The sequence below is a fragment of the Schistocerca piceifrons genome, chromosome 10 (assembly GCF_021461385.2).
Source record: "Schistocerca piceifrons isolate TAMUIC-IGC-003096 chromosome 10, iqSchPice1.1, whole genome shotgun sequence".
Lineage (NCBI taxonomy): Eukaryota > Metazoa > Arthropoda > Insecta > Orthoptera > Acrididae > Schistocerca > Schistocerca piceifrons.
The window spans coordinates 108,269,317-108,276,433 of record NC_060147.1 but is presented as its reverse complement, the minus strand read 5'-3'; positions in this window follow the sequence as shown (position 1 = coordinate 108,276,433).

Genomic DNA, 7,117 nt, shown 5'->3' with positions numbered 1-7,117 from the left:
CGAACCTAAGAACTTGCACCTAAGCCGTGGTATCGTAGCATCGATACCACAGGGATAATGACAGAAGTTGAGGAAATGAATTAAAATTTGTGCCAGGGACAGGACGAGGACTTGGATCATCTAGCTTACTATGCAGGTGTGCTAGCCATTACACAACCGCAGCAGTATAGGTAACAGAGCTGCCCGGGAGTACCCTAGCGTAATGCCCTCACTAACACAACTTCAATTCCTAACTCACTTACCCGTTCTTAAATCGTCACTGTTGCTGTGGCTCTCCGGTACTGGAAAAGCACACCAGCGTTGGACATTGAGCCGTGGTAAAAATTGCTGTCTTGAAGAGCGCGCCGCAGCGCGTAGTGTGAAGCAGACGTTTCTGGCGGTGGCGCCGCTGTGGCAATCGCAGCTTTGGTGTCTCCCGCTGGTGGAAAAGGGGAAAGGTTGCCTGTTCACGTGCATTTCAGGGGTGCTATGAGCTCGCCAATGGGTCAGTCTCTCGTCCCCAGCTTGCTAGTCTGTCTCTCGTCCGCATTTGTTGGGCAGTTAGTGTCTGTCTGTCGTTCGGAGTGCTAGTATGTCTGTCGTTCGGATCAACCTTTAAAGCCGGCAAAATGAGAGTCTTTCCACTCCTCCAGTAAGAGAACTCAGCGAGTGGTCGCCCGGTCGGGGCTTAGTTCCTGCATCTCTGTGCGTTAGGCCGACAGTCTGCTCGAGTTTGCTCAGGCAATGGTCTTTGGCGGTTGGATCGATCGGTTGATCGGTCGCGCACTGAGGCACAAGATGACTTGTCCGCCTTGAGCGTCGGCGCATGTGAGGTCGCCACGTGAGTCCAGTGGGCCGCGGCGTATAGCGAGGGGTAGTGGCTTCGCGGTCGACACGAGAGCAACAGGAGTCAACCCACGACATCGGTCTGGGCGGCGCGAGCTGCGATGCCGTGAGACGGGAGATCGGCGCGCCTTCCTGCGTCCGTTGAAGCGGCTGGCAGCGGACGGTTCGGGAAAGCGATTTGGGGGTGCTGCGCCAGGTCTTCGCCAGACATCGCAGTTTATTAGAAGTGATTCGTGATATGTTCTTTCATTTACGTGTTAAAGTCTACTTGCGCTTGGTCAGTCTCTTGAACCGTCTTGCTCGTCTGTCTCTCGTCCGCATTTGTTAGGCAGTTAGTGTCTGTCTGTCGGTCTGCCGTACGTTAATAGCTGCCTCTGTCATGTTTGTCGGATTCGGTGTTAGCGAATTTATTGCTTAAGGTGTAAAGGCCGAATTTCTGAAATATGTTTTTATCTTGCCTATCATCTTGAGAGGTAACATATGTGTAATGAGAGCATGTTTGTACATTTCATGTAAGACTGCATTTCATGGCTTTTTATTTAAATGGTCATTTTAGTATATAAAGTTGCCACCCTTTTACCGTAAGACTTTTCTTAGCAGTTAAAATCAAGTTGCACCTTCGGTGGCAAAGTTAATATTTTAATCTTAAGTGTTTTGTACTTTTCCATCCCTCCTACGGGGGTGCATAGTTTGTGTGCTTGTGTAAATTGTTAAAACTTTTAGTTTAAAGTAATCTGGTGTGTTGCAGATTTGCACCAGTGTAGTCTTTCAGAGGCTGTTGTGAGCGGTCGTAACTACGGCCGTGTCAAAAGGGAGCGGCAAGGTTCTCTGCCCGAAAGCTCATACAGTCAAAACTCGTTTCTTTCTGTCTCTAAATAAATTGTAACTTGATATTTAGGGGGTGCTTTCTGATTACAATTTTAAATCTGTTTTTTTTTTTTAAAGGAGAGGGTTTAAAGGAATAAAATTTCCATTTGTTAAAATTTAATTTGTTTTCATCAGTTACCCACTGGCAAGTACTTCCAAGCTCACATAGTGTTATTAAATGTGCTAATGTTCTTGATGAATCGCTAGTAAATAAAGTAAATTCTTTAAGAAAAGATTTTGTAGGTAAATCCACGATTCAGACATTAAGGGGAAATCCTGCTTGTACCTCGGCAATAGTGACGATTTAAGAAGGGGCAAAATAAGCTGAAGACGGGAATTGAAGTTTGTGTTAGGGAGGGCATTCGACTTGGGTACTCTGTGCGGATGTGTTACCTATACTTCTGCAGTGGTATAATGGCTAGCACACATGCATAGTAAGCAATGAGACCCAGGTTGAAGTCCTGGGCAGGCACAGCACAAATATTAATCCATTTCTTCAGCATCTATGATTATCGTAGATAAAGGTGAAACTCAAATGTCTTAAGGAAAATTTAATTGGATCAAATCTATTACATAGGATAAACTAGCTTGGAGAGCTGCATCAATCCAGTTTTACGGCTGAAGACCACACAGCAACAGGAACTGGTATCTGCTGCATCGTTGCCAGGGTTACAACAATTTGATCGTTCTGCGTGGAAACCTTGTAGGGAGCGACTCAACTAGTGAACATTCGAGTCGTGCTGTGGCAAAGCATTTATTTGTGCAAAGTGGCCTTGCGAACCTTCTCTTCTCTTGTATCTACATTTCTAGACAGAGGGCACACAACGCCACACAAAATTAGACACGGAACACGCGTGCTGACGGATGGGAAACTCCGCGCGGTGTTTGCGTAATCTTGTTTCCCACGGGCCTCAGCTGTTCAGTTCGTGCACCACCTCCGTTCTCGGGAGAAGCCGTTTTACAGTTGCCACGGTCGTCAAAACAACTGAAAATACCCGAACACTCCGTCGGCTTGCGGAGATGCAGGACTAAGAACTCACAGACGAGAAAGCCTTCTGATTTAAGGTGACTGTTAGTCAAGTAATAAAAGTCTGAAAGAGTTACAGTATATGCTACCTCTACCTGAAATGAATGAATAAAAAAATAGGAGTGCGGGTTAGCTACTACAAACAGCATAGTGAACGCATTATCGTGGCCAAGATAGACACAAAGCCCATGCCTACTACAGTAGTACAAGTTTATATGCCAACTAGCTCTGCAAATGATGAAGAAATAGATGAAATGTATGACGAGATAAAAGAAATTATTCAGATAGTGAAGGGAGACGAAAATTTAATAGTCATGGGTGACTGGAATTCGTCAGTAGGAAAAGGAAGAGAAGGAAACATAGTAGGTGAATACGGATTGGGGGGAAGGAATGAAAGAGGAAGCCGCCTTGTTGAATTTTGCACAGAGCATAACTTAATCATAGCTAACACTTGGTTCAAGAATCATAAAAGAAGGTTGTATACCTGGAAGAATCCTGGAGATACTAAAAGGTATCAGATAGATTATATAATGGTAAGACAGAGATTTAGGAACCAGGTTTTAAATTGTAAGACATTTCCTGGGGCAGATGTGGATTCTGACCACAATCTATTGGTTATGAACTGCAGATTGAAACTGAAGAAACTGCAAAAAGGTGGGAATTTAAGGAGATGGGACCTGGATAAACTGAAAGAACCAGAGGTTGTAGAGAGTTTCAGGGAGAGCATAACGGAACAATTGACAGGAATGGGGGAAAGAAATACAGTAGAAGAAGAATGGGTAGCTCTGAGGGATGAAGTAGTGAAGGCAGCAGACGATCAAGTAGGTAAAAAGACGAGGGCTAATAGAAATCCTTGGGTAACAGAAGAAATATTGAATTTAATTGATGAAAGGAGAAAATATAAAAATGCAGTAAATGAAGCAGGCAAAAAGGAATACAAACGTCTCAAAAATGACATCGACAGGAAGTGCAAAATGGCTAAGCAGGGATGGTTAGAGGACAAATGTAAGGATGTAGAGGCTTGTCTCACTAGGGGTAAGATAGATACAGCCTACAGGAAAATTAAAGAGACCTTTGGAGAGAAGAGAACCACTTGTATGAATATCAAGAGCTCAGATGGCAACCCAGTTCTAAGCAAAGAAGGGAAGGCAGAAAGGTGGAAGGAGTATATAGAGGGTTTATGCAAGGACGATGTACTTGAGGACAATATTATGGAAATGGAAGAGGATGTAGATGAAGACGAAATGGGAGATAAGATACTGCGTGAAGAGTTTGACAGAGCACTGAAAGACCTGAGTCGAAACAAGGCCCCGGGAGTAGACAACATTCCATTAGAACTACTGATGGCCTCGGGAGAGCCAGTCATGACAAAACTCTACCATCTGGTGAGCACGATGTATGAGACAGGCGAAATACCCTCAGACTTCAAGAAGAATATAATAATTCCAATCCCAAAGAAAGCAGGTGTTGACAGATGTGAAAATTACCGAACTATCAGTTTAATAAGACACAGCTGAAAAATACTAACGCGAATTCTTTACAGACGAATGGAAAAACTGGTAGAAGCCGACCTCGGGGAAGATCAGTTTGGATTCCGTAGAAATGTTGAAACACGTGAGGCAATACTGACCTTACGACTTATCTTAGGAGAAAGATTAAGAAAAGGCAAACCTACGTTTCTAGCATTTGTAGACTTAGAGAAAGCTTTTGACATTGTTAACTGGAATACTCTCTTTCAAATTCTGAAGGTGGCAGGGGTAAAATACAGGGAGCGAAAGGCTATTTACAATTTGTAGAGAAACCAGATGGCAGTTATAAGTGTCGAGGGGCATGAAAGGGAAGCAGTGGTTGGGAAAGGAGTGAGACAGGGTTGTAGCCTCTCCCCGATGTTATTCAATCTGTATATTGAGCAAGCAGTAAAGGAAACAAAAGAAAAATTCGGAGTAGGTATTAAAATTCATGGACAAGAAGTCAAAACTTTGAGGTTCGCCGATGACATTGTAATTCTGTCAGAGACAGCAAAGGACTTGGAAGAGCAGTTGAACGGAATGGATAGTGTCTTGAAAGGAGGATATAAGATGAACATCAAGAAAAGCAAAACGAGGATAATGGAATGTAGTCAAATTAAGTCGGGTGATGCTGAGGGAATTAGATTAGGAAATGAGACAAAGTAGTAAAGGAGTTTTGCTATTTGGGGAGTAAAATAACTGATGATGGTCGAAGTAGAGAGGATATAAAATGTAGACTGGCAATGGCAAGGAAAGCGTTTCTCAAGAAGAGAATTTTGTTAACATCGAGTATAGATTTAAGTGTCAGGAAGTTGTTTCTGAAAGTATTTGTATGGAGTGTAGCCATGTATGGAAGTGAAACATGGACGACAACTAGTTTGGACAAGAAGAGAATAGAAGCTTTCGAAATGTGGTGCTACAGAAGAATGCTGAAGATAAGGTGGGTAGATCACGTAACTAATGAGGAGGTATTGAATAGGATTGGGGAGAAGAGAAGTTTGTGGCACAACTTGACTAGAAGAAGGAATCGGTTGGTAGGACATGTTTTGAGGCATCAAGGGATCACAAATTTATCACTGGAGGGCACCGTGGAGGGTAAAAATCGTAGAGGGAGACCAAGAGATGAATACACTAAGCAGATTCAGAAGGATGTGGGTTGCAGTAGGTACTGGGAGATGAAGAAGCTTGCACAGGATAGAGTAGCATGGAGAGCTGCATCAAATCAGTCTCAGGACTGAAGACCACAACAACAACATCAACCTGAAATGAACCGATTCACTTTTCTGTGTCTCAGACCAATGCGTATAAGAAACAAACAATACCCAGCATAAAAGTTTGTGGTAAGTTAGTTCGGGATTCGAACCCTGATCCTTCCATCACGTGGACAGTACTCGAATCGACATATTTATATTTTTTCAAACCTTGATGCCAAATATACACAGTCTAATGATTTGTTAATGAAAATGACTCATTCTTGTGGCTTTTTGTGCGACGAATCTTAATATGTTTACAAAAATACTGTATCAAGTACCATGTTTTACAATTAATGCTTGATTTTAGTTTTTTTTTTTCGACTAGTTCCTAAGTAGAAATTCGTCAATGTTACAGACGATGTTGACCAGGAGAAATGATTTTAAATTAGCTTTAAAACGTACCTGTCAGGCATTTTATGTTATTGGGCAAATGATCAAAGATTTTTGTTGTTGCATATTGAATGCCTTTCTGAGCCACTGACAGCTTCAGTAATAGGTAATAAGCCCGCCCGGCTAGCCGCGCGGCGCAGTTTCCACACCTTTCCACGTACGCGTACACCATAATTACTCTACCACGGAAACGTTTGGGATTATACTCGTCTGGAATGAGACGTTCCCAGGTGGGGGTGGGGGGTCCACTGGGGGACCGAACCGCACAATAATCCTGGGTTCGGGGTGGGGTGGCATTGGGGTTGGTAGACTGCTGTGGCCGGTTGTGTACCACTGACCGCTACCGTGGGACGAAGCCTCTCCGTCGTTTCTAGGTAAAACTGGAAATTTGTGGTGAGGCCTTATGGGATCAAACTGCAGTCAGCAAGTGTATGACAGTCCAAGCGGTAGGTTCTGAGTGGACGATGAGATTTATCAATTCAGAAAAAGCCGACATGCTCATGGCGTATGGAGAGTGTAAGAAGAATGCAGTTCGTTCTTCTACGATGTATGCGGCAAGATATCCCAATAGACGTCAGCCATCTTGGCAATACACCTAGACAAAGTAACAGAAGGATCAAGTGACAACAGAATAGGCATAAATTAATGTTCTTGCTGCTGTTGTAGTTGATCCGCAGCTTAGCTCCCGTGCATGAGTCAGGGAAGTGTCCTGCATTCATAGACTGTGCGGCTGGTCCCGGCGGAGGTTCGAGTCCTCCCTCGGGAATGGGTGTGTGTGTTTGTCCTTAGGATAATTTAGGTTAAGTAGTGAGTAAGCGTAAGGACTGATGATCTTAGCAGCTAAGTCCCATAAGATTTCACACACACAGGGAAGAGTCCTACGCATTCTCCATCAACACAGATTCCATCCTTATCACATCTCTCTCAATGAAGAGCAGCATGGAAACGAGTACGAGAATCGTGTTCACTTTTTGGGCATTAATACAGGACACTCCAGATGTATCACGGATGCTGTTTAGTGATGAAGCCACATTTACGAATCATAGCCAGTTAAACCGCCGAAACATACACTGTTGGTCTGCTGACAATCCCCATCGGCTTCGTCAGGAGTAACGTGAGCGTCCATTGAGTGTAAACATGTGGTGTTGGGTACAGAACCATCAGTTCAAAGGCCCGTTTTTCATAGGCAGAATACTGAACGCGCACAAGTAACACAGCATCCTAACAGACCAACTTCCACGGACGCT